Here is a 27,658-nt window from a genome sequence, read left to right as displayed (position 1 = left end):
AATAGCACTATATTAATTGTTTTAACAATATTTTATAATGTACAAAGTATTTGATTACCTATATAATAATTGTGGAATGGATAAAAAAGACAGTAGTAAGCGAAGCGCAAATTTTTCGAAAGAAGACGAAAGTTTACTTATCGATATAATAGCAGAAAATAAAGATGTCATAGAGAATAAGCAATCTGGGGCTCAGCACTGGAAAGATAAAGAAAAGGCATGGGAAAAAGTGACCGATTTGTTCAATGCCAATAGTACTAGTGGAGCCAGATCTACAAAACCATTGAGGGACAAATATAACAATTTAAAGAAAAAAACTAAAGAAAAAAATTCAAAAATTATTTTGAGCTTTAGAAAAACTGGTGGAGGAGATAGCGAAGAAAAAGAGCTGAATCCAGTAGAAGCAAAAGTTAAACAGTTAATGGGTGTCCAAGTTGAAGGGCTTCCCAAGTAGTTATGACTGTGATAATGAAATAGGTATACCTATATATATGTTAATGATAACTTTCGACCTCAAATTCTCTCACGTATTTATACTTTTGGGCTCAAATTGGAAGTTTCGGCCTCGCCGTAGCTTTTGAGGCCGAAGTGACTCACACATTCAACGTAACATTTGGACTCACGCACATCCAGTGACATCTTTTAACAGTAATTTTAACAATTTTGGTTTGAGAAAAGATTGTTAAGTATAAAAGTTGGTTGCATAGATGATTTACTTAACAAAGCAAATATTATGACTAGGTTTTATATAAATACGGGAAGTTGTTTGAAGGTAGTAATTTCCAGAAGAATGTTGGAAATTTATCTAAAATTAAAGAAAATATAAAGCAACTGAAAACAGTTGGACAGTAGAAGAGCCAAAAATTCAGAAAGAAGTTAGAGAGTAAGAAAGAAAAAAAAAAGATACACAACAGCTATAGAATGTAAGAAACGGAAAGTTGAGGACATGGAATGAAGACAGGGAAATTTGGATGAAAAATTTTACAAAGAGAGTTGGAATTAACTGAGCAAGGAAGCATAAAGAGAAGGGGTGGTAATTATAAAAAAAAATAGAGAGGGAATGGAAAAGAAAAGCGGGGAGGACAAATGGGGTTTAAAATTGCTTGTTTGAAATATTGCATTATTAAGAAAAATAAACAGAATTTATTTAATGAGTACATAAAATTTTGATTTTGTGTGATTAACAGAAACATGGATACTAAAGAGTAAGGGGAATAAATTGAACAAGGAAAAAGGAAAAGTTGAGGGTGAAGCAAGTGGGGGATCCATAACAGGGGTGACAAAAGATATAAAACAAATCGAAGAGCGGGTAATAGAAGTGGAACGCATAGTGGAAAGAAAGATAAAAGAAAAAAAGAAATTGCATATTGTATTGCATTGTAATTACAAAAAATTTGAAGAAAAAAATTTAAGAAAAAATTGAAGAGTCTAACGAAGAATTTCTTCTGATAGGAGATGGTTTTAACGCCAAAATAGGCAACAAAAGCAGGGAATATAGCGGAGAACGCACAGAAAAATCTAAAGATAAAATTTTAAATAAAGACAGAAAATTTCTATGGAAATTAATTGAAGAAAGAGTTTGGTAGTCTTGAATGGGGTGAAGGAGGGGGATGAAGGTAAAGAATTTACCTGTATATGCAACCCAGTAGCTGATGAAGAAGCCGAAACATTTAAATTAGGAGAAAGAATTGATTCCGACCACATGCTATAAGAAGTAAAATTGAGGGATAGAAGTAGAAAAGTCGGAGTCACAAATAAGGAAGTAGATAAAAAGGAGAAGGGAACTGAGCATTATAAAAGATGTTGGAAATTGAATTCAAAAGAAGTAAGCTAAAATAAAATAGAAGAATTAAAAACAACAACTGAAAAAGCAGCAATAAGAAAAGTATTTATAACGAAGAAATCAGAAAAGAGAAACAAATGGCGGGTTAATAGATGCAGAGATTTAAAAACATAAGAAAGAAAATGTTTACGAAGGTGTAAAAAGGGAAAGATAAAAAAGAAGAGTACTGTCCAGCAAGAAATAATAACAGGTCGGTGTGAAGAAAAAAAAGAAGAGATTCCGAAAGAAGAAATAAAATAAAAGCCATAAAATCAGAGCAAGAACCAAAATAAGGAAAAACAAAAACATGATCAGTGAAGAAATGCTAATAATACAATGGAAGTACCATTTCATGAAACTAATGAGTGGAAATGAGAGTATTGTAGCGCAAAAGAGTTAAACCGAGAATGCTGAGAGAGAAAGAATGGCCGAACATTACAGTGGAAAAAATATGGAAACAAGTTGGAGGGTCGAAAAGAGGGAAAAGACCAGGGAGGAATGGATTGGTAAATGATGTATGGACGTTTAGAACGGATGATTTGATTGAAAGACTCTGTGAAATAATGAATGAGATGTGGAAAAGTAAAGGTCTCCTCGAAAGTGGCGACAAGGACAAATATGTCCAATGGCGAGTATAAAGGAACCTAGGTACAATGGGGGTTATACTCGTCTAAAGATAATATCAGAAACAACGCCAAGGTACCTAGAGAGAGAAAGAACGAAGGAGAAAAAGTAATTGCTAGACAGAGGGGTGGACATGAAGAAAGAAACAATAACTTTTGCTTAAGCGAAAGCAGAAGAATATATAGGATGTGTGGAGAAGTGCAAGAGACTTTAGAATACATGCTACAAGACTAGGGCGAAATTAAAGAAAAAAGGAAAGTATAACAGAAATATTGAATGAAGATGGAAGAGAAGCAGGGTGGATGAAAGGAGTGGAAAAGAGCGGAGTAAGGCTGGAGCAAAGGGGATGCGATAAAGGAAGAAAATTGTAAAATCCTTGATTGTTGACCATTATTATTGCTATACCACACCAAAATAGTATAAATAAAAATAAATAATTGGCAGAGTGGTGAACTATCTAGCCTAAAATTATTTTCATCTTTTGTACAATTCGGCCTCACAGAATCGTAGAAAACAACTTTCAAACTTAAAACCCAAGCTAAAATTAACTTAATAGCAGTTATTTTAATAACAAATAAGAGAAATAAACCTACAAGAAAAAGTCATAATTGTGTTATTAATTATGAAGTAACTATTAAAAAAATCTAAAGATTGTGATGCCAAAAGTTACTTTAAATCAAATAATGGCTTTCATCCATAGAAACTTTTGGCCTCATAATTACATGACGAATAACTTTCGGACTCATGTGCTAAAATACATTAAAGTACAAGGTACATGAGTAAATCTAAAATCGGAAACCCAAAATTTGGTCAAATCGAGGCAGTAAAATTCATGTGAATCAATATTCGGTGCTATATATTCAGGCACACCCCCAAGTGTAAAGATTCAGATTTTTTCCATAAAACGAAACATTTTCTATAAGGTTAAGACAAAATTACGACTGTGAATGGTAGAAGTATCTGTAGACGCATTCATAAAAATATTTTTTATTCAAAGTTAAAGTGATAATTTAAATTTTTTAAATACTTGCTACTTAGCCAAATATAAAGGACGACAGGTCCAAAGTTGCTATAAATGAGCCAATTATTTTGAAATGTTTGTTTCCATATTAGCGTGGGTATAAATTTGGGTTAGGTAGTTCTGCAATCAACCAATTATTTATTTTTATTTATACTATTTTGGTGATACCAGTTTCAGGGTTCATCCCCTTCCTCAGCCACCTCGTCAGTAAACCTATAACACTTTAAAAAAGTCAATATTTGGTTAAATTTTTAGACTTATTAGTGTTAATATTATCAGGAATTTGATCTGCCGTTTTTTGAGCCTAAAATACTTGATTGTTGACCATTATTCTTGCTATACCACACGAAAATAGTATAAATAAAAATAAATAATTGGCAGAGTGTTGAACTATCTAACCTAAAATTATTTTCATCTTTTGTAGATTTTGGCCTCACAGAATCGTAGAAAACAACTTTCAAACTTACAACCCAAACTAAAATTAACTTAACAGCAGTTATTTTAATAACAAATAAGAGAAATAAACCTACAAGAAAAAGTCATAATTGTGTTATTAATTGTGGAGTAACTATTAAAAAAATCTAAAGATTGTGATGCCAAAAGTTACTTTAAATCAAATAATGGCTTTCATCCATAGAAACTTTTGGCCTCATAATTACATGACGAATAACTTTCGGACTCATGTGCTAAAATACATTAAAGTACAAGGTACATGAGTAAATCTAAAATCGGAAACCCAAAATTTGGTCAAATCGAGGCAGTAAAATTCATGTGAATCAATATTCGGTGCTATATATTCAGGCACACCCCCAAGTGTAAAGATTCAGATTTTTTCCATAAAACGAAACATTTTCTATAAGGTTAAGACAAAATTACGACTGTGAATGGTAGAAGTATCTGTAGACGCATTCATAAAAATATTTTTTATTCAAAGTTAAAGTGATAATTTAAATTTTTTAAATACTTGCTACTTAGCCAAATATAAAGGACGACAGGTCCAAAGTTGCTATAAATGAGCCAATTATTTTGAAATGTTTGTTTCCATGTTAGCGTGGGTATAAATTTGGGTTAGGTAGTTCTGCAATCAACCAATTATTTATTTTTATTTATACTATTTTGGTGATACCAGTTTCAGGGTTCATCCCCTTCCTCAGCCACCTCGTCAGTAAACCTATGACACTTTAAAAAAGTCAATATTTGGTTAAATTTTTAGACTTATTAGTGTTAATATTATCAGGAATTTGATCTGCCGTTTTTTGAGCCTAAAATACTTGATTGTTGACCATTATTCTTGCTATACCACACGAAAATAGTATAAATAAAAATAAATAATTGGCAGAGTGTTGAACTATCTAACCTAAAATTATTTTCATCTTTTGTAGACTTTGGCCTCACAGAATCGTAGAAAACAACTTTCAAACTTACAACCCAAACTAAAATTAACTTAACAGCGGTTATTTTAATAACAAATAAGAGAAATAAACCTACAAGAAAAAGTCATAATTGTGTTATTAATTGTGGAGTAACTATTAAAAAATTCTAAAGATTGTGGTGCCAAAAGTTACTTTAAATCAAATAATGGCTTTCATCCATAGAAACTTTTGGCCTCATAATTACATTATGAATATCTTTCGGACTCGTGTGCTAACATACAGTAAAGTACAAGGTACATGAATAAATCTAAAATCGGGGACCCAAAATTTGGACAAATCGAGGCAGTAAAATTCATGTGAATCAATATTCGGTGCTATATAATCAGGCACACCCCCAAGTGTAAAGATTCAGATTTTTTCCATAATACGAAACATTTTGTATGAAGTTAAAACAAAATTAGACTATGAATGGTAGAAGTATCTGTAGACGCATTCATAAAAATATTTTTTATTCAAAGTTAAAGTGATAATTTACATTTTTTAAATACTTGCTACTTAGCCAAATATAAAGGACGACAGGTCCAAAGTTGCTATAAATGAGCTAATTATTTTGATATGTTTGTTTCCATATTAGCGTGGGTATAAAGTTGGGTTAGGTAGTTCTGCAATCAACCAATTATTTATTTTTATTTATACTATTTTGGCGATACCAGTTTCAGGGTTCATCCCCTTCCTCAGCCACCTCGTCAGTAAACCTATGACACTTTAAAAAAGTCAATATTTGGTTAAATTTTTAGACTTATTAGTGTTAATATTAACAGGAATTTGATCTGCCGTTTTTTGAGCCTAAAATACTTGATTGTTGACCATTATTCTTGCTATACCACACGAAAATAGTATAAATAAAAATAAATAATTGGCAGAGTGTTGAACTATCTAACCTAAAATTATTTTCATCTTTTGTAGACTTTGGCCTCACAGAATCGTAGAAAACAACTTTCAAACTTACAACCCAAGCTAAAATTAACTTAACAGCAGTTATTTTAATAACAAATAAGAGAAATAAACCTACAAGAAAAAGTCATAATTGTATTATTAATTGTGAAGTAACTATTAAAAAAATCTAAAGATTGTGATGCCAAAAGTTACTTTAAATCAAATAATGGCTTTCATCCATAGAAACTTTTGGCCTCATAATTACATGACGAATAACTTTCGGACTCATGTGCTAACATACATTAAAGTACAAGGTACATGAATAAATCTAAAATCGGAAACCCAAAATTTGGTCAAATCGAGGCAGTAAAATTCATGTGAATCAATATTCGGTGCTATATATTCAGGCACACCCCCAAGTGTAAAGATTCAGATTTTTTCAATAATACGAAACATTTTGTATGAAGTTAAGACAAAATTAGACTGTGAATGGTAGAAGAATCTGTAGACGCATTCATAAAAATATTTTTTTATTCAAAGTTAAAGTGATAATTTAAATTTTTTAAGTACTTGCTACTTAGACAAATATAAAATACGAGAGTTTGAAATTTGCTATAAATGAGCTAATTATGTTGATATGTGTGTTTCCATATTAGCGCGGGTATAAAGTTGGGTTAGGTAGTTCTGCAATCAACCAATTATTTATTTTTATTTATACTATTTTGGTGATACCAGTTTCAGGGTTCATCCCCTTTCTCAGCCACCTCGTCAGTAAACTTATAACACTTTAAAAAAGTCAATATTTGGTTAGATTTTTAGACTTATTAGTGTTAATATTATCTGGAAATTGATGTGCCGTTTTTTGATCCTAAAATACTTGATTTTTGACCATTATTCTTGCTATACCACACGAAAATAGTATAAATAAAAATAAATAATTGGCTGAATGTTGAACTATCTAACCTAAAATTATTTTCATCTTTTGTAGACTTTGGCCTCACAGAATCGTAGAGAACAACTTTCAAACTTTCAACCCAAGCTAAAATTAACTTAATAGCAGTTATTTTAATAACAAATAAGAGAAATAAACCTACAAGAAAAAGTCATAATTGTGTTATTAATTATGAAGTAACTATTAAAAAAATCTAAAGATTGTGATGCCAAAAGTTACTTTAAATCAAATAATGGCTTTCATCCATAGAAACTTTTGGCCTCATAATTACATGACGAATAACTTTCGGACTCATGTGCTAAAATACATTAAAGTACAAGGTACATGAGTAAATCTAAAATCGGAAACCCAAAATTTGGTCAAATCGAGGCAGTAAAATTCATGTGAATCAATATTCGGTGCTATATATTCAGGCACACCCCCAAGTGTAAAGATTCAGATTTTTTCCATAAAACGAAACATTTTCTATAAGGTTAAGACAAAATTACGACTGTGAATGGTAGAAGTATCTGTAGACGCATTCATAAAAATATTTTTTATTCAAAGTTAAAGTGATAATTTAAATTTTTTAAATACTTGCTACTTAGCCAAATATAAAGGACGACAGGTCCAAAGTTGCTATAAATGAGCCAATTATTTTGAAATGTTTGTTTCCATGTTAGCGTGGGTATAAATTTGGGTTAGGTAGTTCTGCAATCAACCAATTATTTATTTTTATTTATACTATTTTGGTGATACCAGTTTCAGGGTTCATCCCCTTCCTCAGCCACCTCGTCAGTAAACCTATGACACTTTAAAAAAGTCAATATTTGGTTAAATTTTTAGACTTATTAGTGTTAATATTATCAGGAATTTGATCTGCCGTTTTTTGAGCTTAAAATACTTGATTGTTGACCATTATTCTTGCTATACCACACGAAAATAGTATAAATAAAAATAAATAATTGGCAGAGTGTTGAACTATCTAACCTAAAATTATTTTCATCTTTTGTAGACTTTGGCCTCACAGAATCGTAGAAAACAACTTTCAAACTTACAACCCAAACTAAAATTAACTTAACAGCGGTTATTTTAATAACAAATAAGAGAAATAAACCTACAAGAAAAAGTCATAATTGTGTTATTAATTGTGGAGTAACTATTAAAAAATTCTAAAGATTGTGGTGCCAAAAGTTACTTTAAATCAAATAATGGCTTTCATCCATAGAAACTTTTGGCCTCATAATTACATTATGAATATCTTTCGGACTCGTGTGCTAACATACAGTAAAGTACAAGGTACATGAATAAATCTAAAATCGGAGACCCAAAATTTGGACAAATCGAGGCAGTAAAATTCATGTGAATCAATATTCGGTGCTATATAATCAGGCACACCCCCAAGTGTAAAGATTCAGATTTTTTCCATAATACGAAACATTTTGTATGAAGTTAAAACAAAATTAGACTATGAATGGTAGAAGTATCTGTAGACGCATTCATAAAAATATTTTTTATTCAAAGTTAAAGTGATAATTTACATTTTTTAAATACTTGCTACTTAGCCAAATATAAAGGACGACAGGTCCAAAGTTGCTATAAATGAGCTAATTATTTTGATATGTTTGTTTCCATATTAGCGTGGGTATAAAGTTGGGTTAGGTAGTTCTGCAATCAACCAATTATTTATTTTTATTTATACTATTTTGGCGATACCAGTTTCAGGGTTCATCCCCTTCCTCAGCCACCTCGTCAGTAAACCTATGACACTTTAAAAAAGTCAATATTTGGTTAAATTTTTAGACTTATTAGTGTTAATATTAACAGGAATTTGATCTGCCGTTTTTTGAGCCTAAAATACTTGATTGTTGACCATTATTCTTGCTATACCACACGAAAATAGTATAAATAAAAATAAATAATTGGCAGAGTGTTGAACTATCTAACCTAAAATTATTTTCATCTTTTGTAGACTTTGGCCTCACAGAATCGTAGAAAACAACTTTCAAACTTACAACCCAAGCTAAAATTAACTTAACAGCAGTTATTTTAATAACAAATAAGAGAAATAAACCTACAAGAAAAAGTCATAATTGTATTATTAATTGTGAAGTAACTATTAAAAAAATCTAAAGATTGTGATGCCAAAAGTTACTTTAAATCAAATAATGGCTTTCATCCATAGAAACTTTTGGCCTCATAATTACATGACGAATAACTTTCGGACTCATGTGCTAACATACATTAAAGTACAAGGTACATGAATAAATCTAAAATCGGAAACCCAAAATTTGGTCAAATCGAGGCAGTAAAATTCATGTGAATCAATATTCGGTGCTATATATTCAGGCACACCCCCAAGTGTAAAGATTCAGATTTTTTCAATAATACGAAACATTTTGTATGAAGTTAAGACAAAATTAGACTGTGAATGGTAGAAGAATCTGTAGACGCATTCATAAAAATATTTTTTTATTCAAAGTTAAAGTGATAATTTAAATTTTTTAAGTACTTGCTACTTAGAAAAATATAAAATACGAGCGTTCGAAAGTTGATATAAATGAGCTAATTATTTTGATATGTGTGTTTCCATATTAGCGCGGGTATAAAGTTGGGTTAGGTAGTTCTGCAATCAACCAATTATTATTTAGTTTTATTTATACTATTTTGGTGATACCAGTTTCAGGGTTCATCCCCTTCCTCAGCCACCTCGTCAGTAAACCTATAACACTTTAAAAAAGTCAATATTTGGTTAAATTTTCAGACTTATTAGTGTTAATATTATCAGGAATTTGATCTGCCGTTTTTTGAGCCTAAAATACTTGATTGTTGACCATTATTCTTGCTATACCACACGAAAATAATATAAATAAAAATAAATAATTGGCAGAGTGGTGAACTATCTAACCTAAAATTATTTTCATCTTTTGTAGACTTTGGCCTCACAGAATCGTAGAAAACAACTTTCAAACTTACAACCCAAGCTAAAATTAACTTAACAGCAGTTATTTTAATAACAAATAAGAGAAATAAACCTACAAGAAAAAGTCATAATTGTGTTATTAATTGTGAAGTAACTATTAAAAAAATCTAATGATTGTGATGCCAAAAGTTACTTTAAATCAAATAATGGCTTTCATCCATAGAAACTTTTGGCCTCATAATTACATTATGAATAACTTTCGGACTCGTGTGCTAACATACAGTAAAGTACAAGGTACATGAATAAATCTAAAATCGGAGACCCAAAATTTGGACAAATCGAGGCAGTAAAATTCATGTGAATCAATATTCGGTGCTATATAATCAGGCACACCCCCAAGTGTAAAGATTCAGATTTTTTCCATAATACGAAACATTTTGGATGAAATTAAAACAAAATTAGACTATGAATGGTAGAAGTATCTGTAGACGCATTCATAAAAATATTTTTTATTCAAAGTTAAAGTGATAATTTACATTTTTTAAGTACTTGCTACTTAGACAAATATAAAATACGAGAGTTCGAAAGTTGCTATAAATGAGCTAATTATGTTGATATGTGTGTTTCCATATTAGCGCGGGTATAAAGTTGGGTTAGGTAGTTCTGCAATCAACCAATTATTTATTTTTATTTATACTATTTTGGTGATACCAGTTTCAGGGTTCATCCCCTTTCTCAGCCACCTCGTCAGTAAACTTATAACACTTTAAAAAAGTCAATATTTGGTTAGATTTTTAGACTTATTAGTGTTAATATTATCTGGAAATTGATGTGCCGTTTTTTGATCCTAAAATACTTGATTTTTGACCATTATTCTTGCTATACCACACGAAAATAGTATAAATTAAAATAAATAATTGGCTGAATGTTGAACTATCTAACCTAAAATTATTTTCATCTTTTGTAGACTTTGGCCTCACAGAATCGTAGAGAACAACTTTCAAACTTTCAACCCAAGCTAAAATTAACTTAATAGCAGTTATTTTAATAACAAATAAGAGAAATAAACCTACAAGAAAAAGTCATAATTGTGTTATTAATTATGAAGTAACTATTAAAAAAATCTAAAGATTGTGATGCCAAAAGTTACTTTAAATCAAATAATGGCTTTCATCCATAGAAACTTTTGGCCTCATAATTACATGACGAATAACTTTCGGACTCATGTGCTAACATACATTAAAGTACAAGGTACATGAATAAATCTAAAATCGGAAACCCAAAATTTGGTCAAATCGAGGCAGTAAAATTCATGTGAATCAATATTCGGTGCTATATATTCAGGCACACCCCCAAGTGTAAAGATTCAGATTTTTTCCATAAAACGAAACATTTTCTATGAGGTTAAGACAAAATTACGACTGTGAATGGTAGAAGTATCTGTAGACGCATTCATAAAAATATTTTTTATTCAAAGTTAAAGTGATAATTTAAATTTTTTAAATACTTGCTACTTAGCCAAATATAAAGGACGACAGGTCCAAAGTTGTTATTAATGAGCCAATTATTTTGATATGTTTGTTTCCATATTAGCGTGGGTATAAAGTTGGGTTAGGTAGCTCTGCAATCAACCAATTATTTATTTTTATTTATACTATTTTGGTGATACCAGTTTCAGGGTTCATCCCCTTCCTCAGCCACCTCGTCAGTAAACCTATAACACTTTAAAAAAGTCAATATTTGGTTAAATTTTTAGACTTATTAGTGTTAATATTATCAGGAATTTGATCTACCGTTTTTTGAGCCTAAAATACTTGATTGTTGACCATTATTCTTGCTATACCACACGAAAATAGTATAAATAAAAATAAATAATTGGCAGAGTGTTGAACTATCTAACCTAAAATTATTTTCATCTTTTGTAGACTTTGGCCTCACAGAATCGTAGAAAACAAATTTCAAACTTACAACCCAAACTAAAATTAACTTAACAGCAGTTATTTTAATAACAAATAAGAGAAATGAACCTACAAGAAAAAGTCATAATTGTGTTATTAATTGTGGAGTAACTATTAAAAAATTCTAAAGATTGTGATGCCAAAAGTTACTTTAAATCAAATAATGGCTTTCATCCATAGAAACTTTTGGCCTCATAATTACATTATGAATAACTTTCGGACACGTGTGCTAACATACAGTAAAGTACAAGGTACATGAATAAATCTAAAATCGGAGACCCAAAATTTGGACAAATCGAGGCAGTAAAATTCATGTGAATCAATATTCGGTGCTATATAATCAGGCACACCCCCAAGTGTAAAGATTCAGATTTTTTCCATAATACGAAACATTTTGTATGAAGTTAAAACAAAATTAGACTATGAATGGTAGAAGTATCTGTAGACGCATTCATAAAAATATTTTTTATTCAAAGTTAAAGTGATAATTTACATTTTTTAAATACTTGCTACTTAGCCAAATATAAAGGACGACAGGTCCAAAGTTGCTATTAATGAGCCAATTATTTTGATATGTTTGTTTCCATATTAGCGTGGGTATAAAGTTGGGTTAGGTAGTTCTGCAATCAACCAATTATTTATTTTTATTTATACTATTTTGGTGATACCAGTTTCAGGTTTCATCCCCTTCCTCAGCCACCTCGTCAGTAAACTTATAACACTTTAAAAAAGTCAATATTTGGTTAAATTTTTAGACTTATTAGTGTTAATATTATCAGGAATTTGATCTGCCGTTTTTTGAGCCTAAAATACTTGATTGTTGACCATTATTCTTGCTATACCACACGAAAATAGTATAAATAAAAATAAATAATTGGCAGAGTGTTGAACTATCTAACCGAAAATTATTTTCATCTTTTGTAGACTTTGGCCTCACAGAATCGTACAAAACAACTTTCAAACTTACAACCCAAGCTAAAATTAACTTAATAGCAGTTATTTTAATAACAAATAAGAGAAATAAACCTACAAGAAAAAGTCATAATTGTGTTATTAATTATGAAGTAACTATTAAAAAAATCTAAAGATTGTGATGCCAAAAGTTACTTTAAATCAAATAATGGCTTTCATCCATAGAAACTTTTGGCCTCATAATTACATGACGAATAACTTTCGGACTCATGTGCTAACATACATTAAAGTACAAGGTACATGAATAAATCTAAAATCGGAAACCCAAAATTTGGTCAAATCGAGGCAGTAAAATTCATGTGAATCAATATTCGGTGCTATATATTCAGGCACACCCCCTGTAAAGATTCAGATTTTTTAAATAATACGAAACATTTTGTATCAAGTTAAGACAAAATTAGACTGTGAATGGTAGAAGAATCTGTAGACGCATTCATAAAAATATTTTTTTATTCAAAGTTAAAGTGATAATTTAAATTTTTTAAGTACTTGCTACTTAGACAAATATAAAATACGAGCGTTCGAAAGTTGATATAAATGAGCTAATTATTTTGATATGTGTGTTTCCATATTAGCGCGGGTATAAAGTTGGGTTATGTAGTTCTGCAGTCAACCAATTATTTATTTTTATTTATACTATTTTGGTGATTGCAGTTTCAGGGTTCATCCCCTTTCTCAGCCACCTCGTCAGTAAACCTATGACACTTTAAAAAAGTCAATATTTGGTTAAATTTTCAGACTTATTAGTGTTAATATTATCAGGAATTTGATCTGCCGTTTTTTGAGCCTAAAATACTTGATTGTTGACCATTATTCTTGCTATACCACACGAAAATAATATAAATAAAAATAAATAATTGGCAGAGTGGTGAACTATCTAACCTAAAATTATTTTCATCTTTTGTAGACTTTGGCCTCACAGAATCGTAGAAAACAACTTTCAAACTTACAACCCAAGCTAAAATTAACTTAACAGCAGTTATTTTAATAACAAATAAGAGAAATAAACCTACAAGAAAAAGTCATAATTGTGTTATTAATTGTGAAGTAACTATTAAAAAAATCTAATGATTGTGATGCCAAAAGTTACTTTAAATCAAATAATGGCTTTCATCCATAGAAACTTTTGGCCTCATAATTACATTATGAATAACTTTCGGACTCGTGTGCTAACATACAGTAAAGTACAAGGTACATGAATAAATCTAAAATCGGAGACCCAAAATTTGGACAAATCGAGGCAGTAAAATTCATGTGAATCAATATTCGGTGCTATATAATCAGGCACACCCCCAAGTGTAAAGATTCAGATTTTTTCCATAATACGAAACATTTTGTATGAAATTAAAACAAAATTAGACTATGAATGGTAGAAGTATCTGTAGACGCATTCATAAAAATATTTTTTATTCAAAGTTAAAGTGATAATTTAAATTTTTTAAATACTTGCTACTTAGCCAAATATAAAGGACGACAGGTCCAAAGTTGCTATAAATGAGCCAATTATTTTGAAATGTTTGTTTCCATGTTAGCGTGGGTATAAATTTGGGTTAGGTAGTTCTGCAATCAACCAATTATTTATTTTTATTTATACTATTTTGGTGATACCAGTTTCAGGGTTCATCCCCTTCCTCAGCCACCTCGTCAGTAAACCTATGACACTTTAAAAAAGTCAATATTTGGTTAAATTTTTAGACTTATTAGTGTTAATATTATCAGGAATTTGATCTGCCGTTTTTTGAGCCTAAAATACTTGATTGTTGACCATTATTCTTGCTATACCACACGAAAATAGTATAAATAAAAATAAATAATTGGCAGAGTGTTGAACTATCTAACCTAAAATTATTTTCATCTTTTGTAGACTTTGGCCTCACAGAATCGTAGAAAACAACTTTCAAACTTACAACCCAAACTAAAATTAACTTAACAGCGGTTATTTTAATAACAAATAAGAGAAATAAACCTACAAGAAAAAGTCATAATTGTGTTATTAATTGTGGAGTAACTATTAAAAAATTCTAAAGATTGTGGTGCCAAAAGTTACTTTAAATCAAATAATGGCTTTCATCCATAGAAACTTTTGGCCTCATAATTACATTATGAATATCTTTCGGACTCGTGTGCTAACATACAGTAAAGTACAAGGTACATGAATAAATCTAAAATCGGAGACCCAAAATTTGGACAAATCGAGGCAGTAAAATTCATGTGAATCAATATTCGGTGCTATATAATCAGGCACACCCCCAAGTGTAAAGATTCAGATTTTTTCCATAATACGAAACATTTTGTATGAAGTTAAAACAAAATTAGACTATGAATGGTAGAAGTATCTGTAGACGCATTCATAAAAATATTTTTTATTCAAAGTTAAAGTGATAATTTACATTTTTTAAATACTTGCTACTTAGCCAAATATAAAGGACGACAGGTCCAAAGTTGCTATAAATGAGCTAATTATTTTGATATGTTTGTTTCCATATTAGCGTGGGTATAAAGTTGGGTTAGGTAGTTCTGCAATCAACCAATTATTTATTTTTATTTATACTATTTTGGCGATACCAGTTTCAGGGTTCATCCCCTTCCTCAGCCACCTCGTCAGTAAACCTATGACACTTTAAAAAAGTCAATATTTGGTTAAATTTTTAGACTTATTAGTGTTAATATTAACAGGAATTTGATCTGCCGTTTTTTGAGCCTAAAATACTTGATTGTTGACCATTATTCTTGCTATACCACACGAAAATAGTATAAATAAAAATAAATAATTGGCAGAGTGTTGAACTATCTAACCTAAAATTATTTTCATCTTTTGTAGACTTTGGCCTCACAGAATCGTAGAAAACAACTTTCAAACTTACAACCCAAGCTAAAATTAACTTAACAGCAGTTATTTTAATAACAAATAAGAGAAATAAACCTACAAGAAAAAGTCATAATTGTATTATTAATTGTGAAGTAACTATTAAAAAAATCTAAAGATTGTGATGCCAAAAGTTACTTTAAATCAAATAATGGCTTTCATCCATAGAAACTTTTGGCCTCATAATTACATGACGAATAACTTTCGGACTCATGTGCTAACATACATTAAAGTACAAGGTACATGAATAAATCTAAAATCGGAAACCCAAAATTTGGTCAAATCGAGGCAGTAAAATTCATGTGAATCAATATTCGGTGCTATATATTCAGGCACACCCCCAAGTGTAAAGATTCAGATTTTTTCAATAATACGAAACATTTTGTATGAAGTTAAGACAAAATTAGACTGTGAATGGTAGAAGAATCTGTAGACGCATTCATAAAAATATTTTTTTATTCAAAGTTAAAGTGATAATTTAAATTTTTTAAGTACTTGCTACTTAGACAAATATAAAATACGAGCGTTCGAAAGTTGATATAAATGAGCTAATTATTTTGATATGTGTGTTTCCATATTAGCGCGGGTATAAAGTTGGGTTAGGTAGTTCTGCAATCAACCAATTATTATTTAGTTTTATTTATACTATTTTGGTGATACCAGTTTCAGGGTTCATCCCCTTCCTCAGCCACCTCGTCAGTAAACCTATAACACTTTAAAAAAGTCAATATTTGGTTAAATTTTCAGACTTATTAGTGTTAATATTATCAGGAATTTGATCTGCCGTTTTTTGAGCCTAAAATACTTGATTGTTGACCATTATTCTTGCTATACCACACGAAAATAATATAAATAAAAATAAATAATTGGCAGAGTGGTGAACTATCTAACCTAAAATTATTTTCATCTTTTGTAGACTTTGGCCTCACAGAATCGTAGAAAACAACTTTCAAACTTACAACCCAAGCTAAAATTAACTTAACAGCAGTTATTTTAATAACAAATAAGAGAAATAAACCTACAAGAAAAAGTCATAATTGTGTTATTAATTGTGAAGTAACTATTAAAAAAATCTAATGATTGTGATGCCAAAAGTTACTTTAAATCAAATAATGGCTTTCATCCATAGAAACTTTTGGCCTCATAATTACATTATGAATAACTTTCGGACTCGTGTGCTAACATACAGTAAAGTACAAGGTACATGAATAAATCTAAAATCGGAGACCCAAAATTTGGACAAATCGAGGCAGTAAAATTCATGTGAATCAATATTCGGTGCTATATAATCAGGCACACCCCCAAGTGTAAAGATTCAGATTTTTTCCATAATACGAAACATTTTGTATGAAATTAAAACAAAATTAGACTATGAATGGTAGAAGTATCTGTAGACGCATTCATAAAAATATTTTTTATTCAAAGTTAAAGTGATAATTTACATTTTTTAAGTACTTGCTACTTAGACAAATATAAAATACGAGAGTTCGAAAGTTGCTATAAATGAGCTAATTATGTTGATATGTGTGTTTCCATATTAGCGCGGGTATAAAGTTGGGTTAGGTAGTTCTGCAATCAACCAATTATTTATTTTTATTTATACTATTTTGGTGATACCAGTTTCAGGGTTCATCCCCTTTCTCAGCCACCTCGTCAGTAAACTTATAACACTTTAAAAAAGTCAATATTTGGTTAGATTTTTAGACTTATTAGTGTTAATATTATCTGGAAATTGATGTGCCGTTTTTTGATCCTAAAATACTTGATTTTTGACCATTATTCTTGCTATACCACACGAAAATAGTATAAATTAAAATAAATAATTGGCTGAATGTTGAACTATCTAACCTAAAATTATTTTCATCTTTTGTAGACTTTGGCCTCACAGAATCGTAGAGAACAACTTTCAAACTTTCAACCCAAGCTAAAATTAACTTAATAGCAGTTATTTTAATAACAAATAATAGAAATAAACCTACAAGAAAAAGTCATAATTGTGTTATTAATTATGAAGTAACTATTAAAAAAATCTAAAGATTGTGATGCCAAAAGTTACTTTAAATCAAATAATGGCTTTCATCCATAGAAACTTTTGGCCTCATAATTACATGACGAATAACTTTCGGACTCATGTGCTAACATACATTAAAGTACAAGGTACATGAATAAATCTAAAATCGGAAACCCAAAATTTGGTCAAATCGAGGCAGTAAAATTCATGTGAATCAATATTCGGTGCTATATATTCAGGCACACCCCCAAGTGTAAAGATTCAGATTTTTTCCATAAAACGAAACATTTTCTATGAGGTTAAGACAAAATTACGACTGTGAATGGTAGAAGTATCTGTAGACGCATTCATAAAAATATTTTTTATTCAAAGTTAAAGTGATAATTTAAATTTTTTAAATACTTGCTACTTAGCCAAATATAAAGGACGACAGGTCCAAAGTTGTTATTAATGAGCCAATTATTTTGATATGTTTGTTTCCATATTAGCGTGGGTATAAAGTTGGGTTAGGTAGCTCTGCAATCAACCAATTATTTATTTTTATTTATACTATTTTGGTGATACCAGTTTCAGGGTTCATCCCCTTCCTCAGCCACCTCGTCAGTAAACCTATAACACTTTAAAAAAGTCAATATTTGGTTAAATTTTTAGACTTATTAGTGTTAATATTATCAGGAATTTGATCTACCGTTTTTTGAGCCTAAAATACTTGATTGTTGACCATTATTCTTGCTATACCACACGAAAATAGTATAAATAAAAATAAATAATTGGCAGAGTGTTGAACTATCTAACCTAAAATTATTTTCATCTTTTGTAGACTTTGGCCTCACAGAATCGTAGAAAACAAATTTCAAACTTACAACCCAAACTAAAATTAACTTAACAGCAGTTATTTTAATAACAAATAAGAGAAATGAACCTACAAGAAAAAGTCATAATTGTGTTATTAATTGTGGAGTAACTATTAAAAAATTCTAAAGATTGTGATGCCAAAAGTTACTTTAAATCAAATAATGGCTTTCATCCATAGAAACTTTTGGCCTCATAATTACATTATGAATAACTTTCGGACACGTGTGCTAACATACAGTAAAGTACAAGGTACATGAATAAATCTAAAATCGGAGACCCAAAATTTGGACAAATCGAGGCAGTAAAATTCATGTGAATCAATATTCGGTGCTATATAATCAGGCACACCCCCAAGTGTAAAGATTCAGATTTTTTCCATAATACGAAACATTTTGTATGAAGTTAAAACAAAATTAGACTATGAATGGTAGAAGTATCTGTAGACGCATTCATAAAAATATTTTTTATTCAAAGTTAAAGTGATAATTTACATTTTTTAAATACTTGCTACTTAGCCAAATATAAAGGACGACAGGTCCAAAGTTGCTATTAATGAGCCAATTATTTTGATATGTTTGTTTCCATATTAGCGTGGGTATAAAGTTGGGTTAGGTAGTTCTGCAATCAACCAATTATTTATTTTTATTTATACTATTTTGGTGATACCAGTTTCAGGTTTCATCCCCTTCCTCAGCCACCTCGTCAGTAAACTTATAACACTTTAAAAAAGTCAATATTTGGTTAAATTTTTAGACTTATTAGTGTTAATATTATCAGGAATTTGATCTGCCGTTTTTTGAGCCTAAAATACTTGATTGTTGACCATTATTCTTGCTATACCACACGAAAATAGTATAAATAAAAATAAATAATTGGCAGAGTGTTGAACTATCTAACCGAAAATTATTTTCATCTTTTGTAGACTTTGGCCTCACAGAATCGTACAAAACAACTTTCAAACTTACAACCCAAGCTAAAATTAACTTAATAGCAGTTATTTTAATAACAAATAAGAGAAATAAACCTACAAGAAAAAGTCATAATTGTGTTATTAATTATGAAGTAACTATTAAAAAAATCTAAAGATTGTGATGCCAAAAGTTACTTTAAATCAAATAATGGCTTTCATCCATAGAAACTTTTGGCCTCATAATTACATGACGAATAACTTTCGGACTCATGTGCTAACATACATTAAAGTACAAGGTACATGAATAAATCTAAAATCGGAAACCCAAAATTTGGTCAAATCGAGGCAGTAAAATTCATGTGAATCAATATTCGGTGCTATATATTCAGGCACACCCCCTGTAAAGATTCAGATTTTTTAAATAATACGAAACATTTTGTATCAAGTTAAGACAAAATTAGACTGTGAATGGTAGAAGAATCTGTAGACGCATTCATAAAAATATTTTTTTATTCAAAGTTAAAGTGATAATTTAAATTTTTTAAGTACTTGCTACTTAGACAAATATAAAATACGAGCGTTCGAAAGTTGATATAAATGAGCTAATTATTTTGATATGTGTGTTTCCATATTAGCGCGGGTATAAAGTTGGGTTATGTAGTTCTGCAGTCAACCAATTATTTATTTTTATTTATACTATTTTGGTGATTGCAGTTTCAGGGTTCATCCCCTTTCTCAGCCACCTCGTCAGTAAACCTATGACACTTTAAAAAAGTCAATATTTGGTTAAATTTTCAGACTTATTAGTGTTAATATTATCAGGAATTTGATCTGCCGTTTTTTGAGCCTAAAATACTTGATTGTTGACCATTATTCTTGCTATACCACACGAAAATAATATAAATAAAAATAAATAATTGGCAGAGTGGTGAACTATCTAACCTAAAATTATTTTCATCTTTTGTAGACTTTGGCCTCACAGAATCGTAGAAAACAACTTTCAAACTTACAACCCAAGCTAAAATTAACTTAACAGCAGTTATTTTAATAACAAATAAGAGAAATAAACCTACAAGAAAAAGTCATAATTGTGTTATTAATTGTGAAGTAACTATTAAAAAAATCTAATGATTGTGATGCCAAAAGTTACTTTAAATCAAATAATGGCTTTCATCCATAGAAACTTTTGGCCTCATAATTACATTATGAATAACTTTCGGACTCGTGTGCTAACATACAGTAAAGTACAAGGTACATGAATAAATCTAAAATCGGAGACCCAAAATTTGGACAAATCGAGGCAGTAAAATTCATGTGAATCAATATTCGGTGCTATATAATCAGGCACACCCCCAAGTGTAAAGATTCAGATTTTTTCCATAATACGAAACATTTTGTATGAAATTAAAACAAAATTAGACTATGAATGGTAGAAGTATCTGTAGACGCATTCATAAAAATATTTTTTATTCAAAGTTAAAGTGATAATTTACATTTTTTAAGTACTTGCTACTTAGACAAATATAAAATACGAGAGTTCGAAAGTTGCTATAAATGAGCTAATTATTTTGATATGTGTGTTTCCATATTAGCGTGGGTATAAAGTTGGGTTATGTAGTTCTGCAGTCAACCAATTATTTATTTTTATTTATACTATTTTGGTGATTGCAGTTTCAGGGTTCATCCCCTTTCTCAGCCACCTCGTCAGTAAACTTATAACACTTTAAAAAAGTCAATATTTGGTTAGATTTTTAGACTTATTACTTAGTGTTAATATTATCTGGAAAATGATGTGCCGTTTTTTGATCCTAAAATACTTGATTTTTGACCATTATTCTTGCTATACCACACGAAAATAGTATAAATAAAAATAAATAATTGGCTGAGTGTTGAACTATCTAACCTAAAATTATTTTCATCTTTTGTAGACTTTGGCCTCACAGAATCGTAGAAAACAACTTTCAAACTTACAACCCAGGCTAAAATTAACTTAATAGCAGTTATTTTAATAACAGATAAGAGAAATAAACCTAAAAGAAAAAATCATAATTATGTTATTAATTGTGAAGTAACTATTAAAAAAATCTAAAGAATGTGATGCCAAAAGTTACTTTAAATCAAATAATGGCTTTCATCCATAGAAACTTTTGGCCTCATAATTTCGGACTCATGTGCTAATATATCTTAAAGTACTAGGTACATGATTAAATCTAAAATCGGAAACCCAAAATTTGGTCAAATCGAGGCAGTAAAATTCATGTGAGGCAATATTCGGTGCTATATATTCAGGCACACCCCCAAGTGTAAAGATTCAGATTTTTTCCATAAGACGAAACATTTTCTATGAGGTTAAGACAAATATTGGTGGATTGAGAAATAAATCTAAGAAATAAATTCATAATGATGTTGTTAAGTGTAAAATACCTATGAAAAAAGATCTAAAGACTGTGATGCCAAAAGTTACTTTAATTCAAATAATAGTTTTCATCCATAGCAACATTTAGCCTCATAATTGCATGTTAGGTAACTTTCGGACTCGTGCGCTTCGTATATGTGACAACAGGTAATTAACCCATCATTCCGGGCACAATTTTGTTTTTGGAACGAAGTACTAGATTAATAAATTTAAAATTGGAAACCCGAAATTTCAACACAAGCCAGTGAAATTCATGAGGTGTATTATTTCACGATATGGATTCGTAAAATTTAAGGCACAGTCTCAACATTCAAATTGTAATTGATAGACTCCGGCTTTATCTAGTTAAGTAATTTTATCTTTGTTGTTCAGTAACTGATTTCTGGTTGAATTAATTTTTCTAAATGAAATATTAACATTTTTATTCACTCTATTTAGTATGTTTTTAATTTTGTAAGATAATGTTTCAATAAAATCCAGAAAATAATATCTACCTATGTCTTCCTTAGTATCATGGTCCGTTTTGAACAACGAGCAACATTGTTTTTTTTTTAATTTTGTATCTTATTTTGTCAATTAGATTGTGGATTAATTTTACTTTAAAGTCATTATTTATTGCAATTTGTTTTATGGACTGAAGTTCTTTATTATAGTTTTCATGGTTTAGATTAGAATTGAACAATATTTCAATTAAAGATGCAAAAGTTGATATTTTATGAATCCATAGGTGGTTGGAAGAATTGCAAATAATGTTGTCTGTGTATGTTTTATTGGCCCAATATCTTACAAAATTAAAAACATTCTTGGAGAAATATTAAACACGAGAGGCCAAAAGATGCTATAAACGAAGTCATTCTTTTCATCTTTAGTACACTTTGACCCCATATGGATTCATACAAAACAACTTTCAGGCTCACAGTCCAAGGAAACATTAAATTAGTAACCCTTGTTTTAAGAATACCAAATCGTCTTTCAAATATCGGCGGATTGAGAAATTAATAAATCAAAGGGACAGATTTATAATTATGTTGTTTACTATGGAGTATCTACGAAAAAAATCCAAAGACTGTGATTCCAAAAGTTAATTTAAGTCAAATAATAGTTTTTATCCATAGCAACATTTGGGTTCATAATTACTGCTCCATTAAAATATTAAACTGGTTTTTCAAATTTCGCTTGTTTCTTGGATAAAATAATATAAAATACGAGAGGCCAAAAATTGCTACAAATGTAATTAATGATTATAAAAGAGTATAAGTAATTATTTTCATCTTTAGTACACTTTTGTCACACAAATTCATACAAAACAACTTTCAGGTTCACAACTCAAGCTAAAGTTAAATTAATTGTCGTTGTTTTAAGATTATCAAATTGTGATTCAAATACCGGAAGAAAGAAAAACAAATCTAAGAAACAATTTCATGGTGATACTATTAACTGTAAAGTACCCATGAAAAAAATCTAAAGAATGCGATATCAAAAGTTACTTTATATCAAATAATACATTTCATGCATAGTAACATTTGATCTTATAATTACATGTTTCGGAATAATGAGCTTCATATCTATCATTTCAAGTACAATTTTTGTTTTTGGAAATGAAATTCCAAGTGATTAGAAAATAAAACAGAAGCTCAAAAATGTATGGAAACGATGCATGACGTTCCAAGATATTAATTCCTAAAATTTAAAGCACACCCTTAAGCAAATATCCAGATTGACTCCATAAGTAGAAAAAGTAAATTTCTTACTCCAACTTAAACTGGTATTTTAAAATTGACATGTACGCCTTTCTTGGAGAAATATAAAAAGAGAGGTTAAAAGCTGCTAAAAAATAGTAATGTTTCTTTTTTCGAAATCGCGCAGTAATGTGCTTTTTCTATGTTCAAAAATCGGCACAGAAATTAAATGCGGTGTTGTCATATTAGTATTATCTACCTCCACAATTACCTTTTACAAGGTTATAAATTGTTTTTCGGTTTAGCAGTAATTCTATACTCTTTGTTAACCCTTTTTATTAGTTATTAGAAACACATCCGGTTTATTAATTTTATAAATATAATTTATTAACTAAATTTGCGCGTAATCTCGCAACGTCGCAACCTTGCATGGCAACAGCGAATTTCTTGAAGTGCAGCGACATTCTATGGCAGCGAACAATGTGTATCCACATAACCTGTAATAAGTTTTTGTTCGGTGCAGAAACAACCATGGAAAACGTTATATGGAGAATATCTCATTTTGCATACGAGTATTTCGCTGAAAAAGAAAATTCTGTGAAATCAACATTTTGGGCTACATAGTCGTTGTTAAAATCAACTCTGTTAATATAAAACAGCATAGATATAATCTAAGTACACCAAGTTCTCAAGCAAAAAATATAGGTTATGTTTCCCAGAAATCAAATATATTTACAAGAGAAAACTTACGAAAATTTTTAACAGAGGCCCGTGATTAATGTACCTAATGTCAAAGGTAATCTCAAAGAAGGTCAATCACATTGTCTATAAAACATAATGTTTTAGGTATATTTTTTATTCGAAGTTGTAGGAGTATGCGGAATGGAAGAATTTGAACAATTTTCTTGTATCTACATAACCTATAATAAGCTTTTATTATTATTACAGAACAGATTATTAGCTTAGATGCCCATTTTAAATGAAAGTATGAAGCATACCTCTTATTTTTCGGCACTTTTAATATTTTTGCTTGCAGAAAGATCTGCAGCAATTGCAAAATAGAGATGGATAGCAATAATAACAAGCAGTTTACATGCATTCGACCGAACTTGCAAAAACTGGCAGATAATATATCAAATTTATTACCTAAAAACTCAGCCACAGTTTATGAAAAGCGGTATGAATTTTTTTTTTGCGCAGAAACAACCATGCAAAATATATGGAGAACACCTCATTGCATACGAGTATTTCGCTGAAAAAGCAAATTCTGTGAAATCTTTAACACTTTGGGCTGCATAGTCGTAGTTAAAGTCAACTCTGTTAATAAAAAACAGCATAGATATATCTAAGTACACCAAGTTTTCAAGCAAAAAATATAGGTTACATTGCCAAGAAATCAAATATATTTACAAGAGAAGACTTACCAAAATTTTTAACAGAAGCCCGTGATTAAATGTACCTGATGTTAAAGGTGATCTCAAACAAGGTCAATCACATTGTCTATAAATCATTATGTTTTAGGTTTATTTTTTATTAGAAGTTGTAGGAGCATGTGGAATGGATAAATTGAAAAATAACGACGGCATTCAAGACAAAAACGATACGCTAATAATTAAAATTCCAACGTCTAAAACTGGCAAAGCACGAGAATTTACAAATATGTGTAAAAATATTTATCCAATTGAAATATAGTAAAAATACCTAATTTTAAGACCGCACCATACACCAGACAAATCATTATTTATACATTACATTTGGATAGTGAATGCAGCAGCTGCTGCATTGTACAAATATACCTGCAAACACACTGTAACAAATTGTGCAGACACCTCTTTTGACTAAAAGATATATATTTAACTTTATCCATACGTTGTCAACTTTGTTAATAATTGCAATCTCTAACTTCATAAGAAATATGAATAATCTACTTTGGTGTTTTATAGTAGTATTAAATGTTCATAGAATATAATTGCACTTACTACGAAGTAAGCTTTCCTAGTTTTAAGTTGTTTTCTTTTCTCTTTGATTATCTTAATTTCTTCAGCCTCTATGTGGCTGTTTTTAATTGTTTCTGAATAAACTGATTCATACCACGTTTTCTTTCTTTTACTCGAAAACAGTTTAAACTATAACTCCAAATACAGAGTCATCAAAATTGATTGAGAGAGTTGGTAAACCTGAACTTGAATAATTTGGTTTATTAAGTTGTATAAAAATATTAGCTGTCAGATTTGAAGTTTCAAGTTTCAAATTTCAAAACTCAGTGGCGTCTTTTTTCGACTTTTTTTTTTGGTAAAAACATTAGTTGTCAGATTTGAAGTTTCTAATTTTTGTCACGCCACTGAATTCATTGCCATATAACCTTAAACAAATCTGTCATAAGGTTGACAAACTTCACAACAAAAACAGGGGGTACCAACTCTCTCAATCAATTTTGATGACCCTGTATTTACCTACTTTAAAACGTGTCAAGCATTCGCTTGTTGTAAATGATGCAACCATAAATACAAATTTGAACACTGATATGACAGGTTTGAGGCTAGGATGTGGTTTTCATATTCTCCCATTACTTGTTGCCTAAATCTGGCGCGAGGCCAAAAGTTATTATTGACGTATATATATATATATATATATAAATATATATAATTAGTCGTGAAATAATATTTTTTATCTTCACTTTTTAGTTCATAACCCCCCTAGTATTGAGGAATATATGATGGCAGAACATGAACAGATTTGTCCCAGGACCTTCGGGAAGTAATCGACAAGAAGGCGTGGAGGAAATAGAGACCGACTGGACTGCATATTGTCCAAAAAAACTCTCTCAACAAACTTCCAAAAAATTAAGGGGGAAAAGTAGATGTAAGTTGCATTGTTTTTAAAGTCCACAAAATGAATTCTGTTAATTTTTCAGTTGGAGTTAACCAAGGAAAAAAGTTTATTCTAATCCTGTCATTGAGGCGAAACTTGAGTTCATCAAGCTGCAAAAACAAAAGTTTTTGGAAGAACATCAGTTAAAAATGGCGATATTGAAAACGGAGTTGAGATTGAAGCAAAAACAATTGCGTAATTTTAAACAATAAAACAAAAGTGGAGTCACTAGAGTAGTTTTATTATGAACATCAAGTACAACACTAAACAATTAAAAAAACGTTAAGCAAATCATGTGAAACAATAAAAACAATTAAAAAGTTATATATATCACATTTTATAAACGTGCAAAATAGTTATTTATTAAATTCAAACGAGATTGCAACTGCCTGTGTAGCTAATAATTCTTCATCAACATTGTTTACAATGTTTATTGCTGCTTCTTGTTCAGGGTTTACAGCTGGTAAGATGTCATTTTCATTTACTGCTACATTGTGAAGTACTGCTGTAGCGACAGTAAGTGCTTGAACGGTGTAATCGCAACCCCATTGCCAGACACGGAAATCTCCTTTTCCACACCCCGTAACTTCTTTTGACGACATTCCTGGTTCTAATGAGTGACTCGTTGTATAAATTTTCTGCATTAGAATTTGTATTTAATAGTGGGGTGACCAGATATTTTTTCGGCTGATAAACAGTCATTCCTATTAAACAAAAAGGATATTAATATTTTGATTTGTTAAAAATTAATTTTTACAAAATTACCTTTCAGTGGGATGTGTAATTAATTCCTCTATTTCCTCTATCAAATTTTCCGTCGTTCTTTTCGATAATCGGAGTCTTGCAATGAAGTCAGTTTCATCCCATTCTTCAAAATGATTTGGTCGATTCCGTATTATTTTTGGCCGTCTGGGAAATTGTTCTTCTGTTCTTCGTCACTACTATATGCATTAATGTCAAAATCCATAAGGTAATCCATTACAAGTATAAAAGTAAAGAAGATAATCCAACACAAATTACACACAGAATTTAAAAGCACAGAACAGTTTAAAAGGTTAATGTCCGCGACTGTCAACGAAAGTGACGTCAGAGTGACGTATTTCATCATGCGCCGACGTACAACTTCTAGTCATTTCATTCTCCAAGTTAACCAGCAGTCGAAGTGGTGGTCAAGGAAACTAGTAGTTAACTTCATAACCACGCTTTGTAAAACTCATTCAAAAATTTAACTTGAAGTTAACTCGAACTTGATAGTTAACTATACATTGTAAAACCGGGCCTTAGAAATATAAATACCTATTTTTATCTCTGTTCCTTGACAAAGGGGAATGAGAATGGGAAAGTATGAAATTTTTCCTGTTACTTTGTTTGATTATAAATTTACAATCTCATAACTTTGCTGTGGCAAGTTTGGCTTTTTCGAAGCTTTAGTGTTTAAAATATTGTGTCAGCCGATAATGGGTTTTGTGCATTTATTACGAGCAGCATCA

The 27,658-nt window shown here is 30.2% G+C and overlaps 1 protein-coding gene, 2 long non-coding RNA genes and 1 pseudogene across 5 annotated transcripts in view; 2 read left to right on the top strand and 2 right to left on the bottom strand.

The window, feature by feature from the left end:
• Positions 1-27,658, bottom strand: part of LOC135124408 (uncharacterized) — a 66,324-nt gene that overhangs the window by 4,138 nt on the left and 34,528 nt on the right. The window lies entirely within an intron of this gene.
• The window catches only part of LOC135123907 (uncharacterized), a 40,535-nt pseudogene that overhangs the window by 1,487 nt on the left and 11,390 nt on the right, over positions 1-27,658 (bottom strand).
• Positions 71-26,396, top strand: LOC135124410 (uncharacterized). The gene is made up of 3 exons (XR_010279786.1): positions 71-477; positions 25,982-26,159; positions 26,212-26,396. It is a non-coding gene; the product is annotated as an uncharacterized LOC135124410 (long non-coding RNA).
• Positions 23,739-25,337, top strand: LOC135124072 (uncharacterized). Of its 2 annotated transcripts, none has more exons than XR_010279751.1 (3): positions 23,739-24,093; positions 24,144-24,282; positions 24,334-25,337. It is a non-coding gene; the product is annotated as an uncharacterized LOC135124072 (long non-coding RNA). The 2 variants fall into 2 exon arrangements; XR_010279750.1 differs by having other exon boundaries at positions 23,751-24,093; positions 24,144-24,768; positions 24,819-25,337.

This window comes from Zophobas morio, unplaced genomic scaffold, assembly GCF_036711695.1.
Source record: "Zophobas morio isolate AGI-343-1 ecotype UQ-CSIRO unplaced genomic scaffold, CSIRO_AGI_Zmor_V1 ptg000007l, whole genome shotgun sequence".
Lineage (NCBI taxonomy): Eukaryota > Metazoa > Arthropoda > Insecta > Coleoptera > Tenebrionidae > Zophobas > Zophobas morio.
This window is presented reverse-complemented; position numbering and strand designations above follow the sequence as displayed.